Raw genomic sequence first — 754 nt, 5'->3', positions numbered from 1 at the left:
CCGTGAATGAAAGTTCCGCCACGGCCTAATGCATGTACGTCGAAAGTGCAGAAGCTTATCCTAGACATGAATAGTAACAATCAGTAGAAAGAAACAAATTTATAGGGTTACCCATATGTCTCAATTCGATAGAAGAATAATCCGAAAAATGTACCTGAAAATGGGGGACATGGTGTGCAGTTGGGTAAAACTTAAACAGCAGTCTCCGCAAAGAACATGCCAGGTTTGACAAACTATATAAATAAAAATGATAACATAAATTTAACCAAATTGCTATAGATGAAGGAATATTCAATTCTCAGGAAAAACTTGGAATTTGTGCTAGTTTTCCTTGGTTTGTTGGTTTTCTTCTAGTCATCTTTCCTTTCTTTATGAAGAATGTTTGCACTGTAGTCTGATGCACACTGTAGGAAGAGGTTTGCATCCAAAAGACTGGAAAACTACCAGGACGAAATGACATAGAAAATTATTAAAAACGAATTATTAAAAACGAAAATTATTTTAATTAATTCTAGCATAATATTTTGTGCTAATTAGCAGTCGTTTCGAGTTTAAAAAAGCTTTAAAAATGATTTGTTTCATTTCCGAATTCTTTCGTTTTCTGTTTCGTTGTCACATTACGTTGCGCAAACGCTTCCTGGATTTGTTGCCTTTTTCCAGCACAGAGAGAGAGAGAGAGAGAGAGAGAGACAGACAGAGAGAGAGAGAGACAGAGAGAGAGAGACAGAGAGAGACAGAGAGAGACAGAGAGAGA

The sequence above is a fragment of the Aplysia californica genome, unplaced genomic scaffold, assembly GCF_000002075.1.
Source record: "Aplysia californica isolate F4 #8 unplaced genomic scaffold, AplCal3.0 scaffold00060, whole genome shotgun sequence".
Taxonomy (NCBI): Eukaryota; Metazoa; Mollusca; class Gastropoda; order Aplysiida; family Aplysiidae; genus Aplysia; species Aplysia californica.
The sequence above is the reverse complement of the archived record's forward strand: the minus strand, read 5'-3'. Positions refer to the sequence as shown.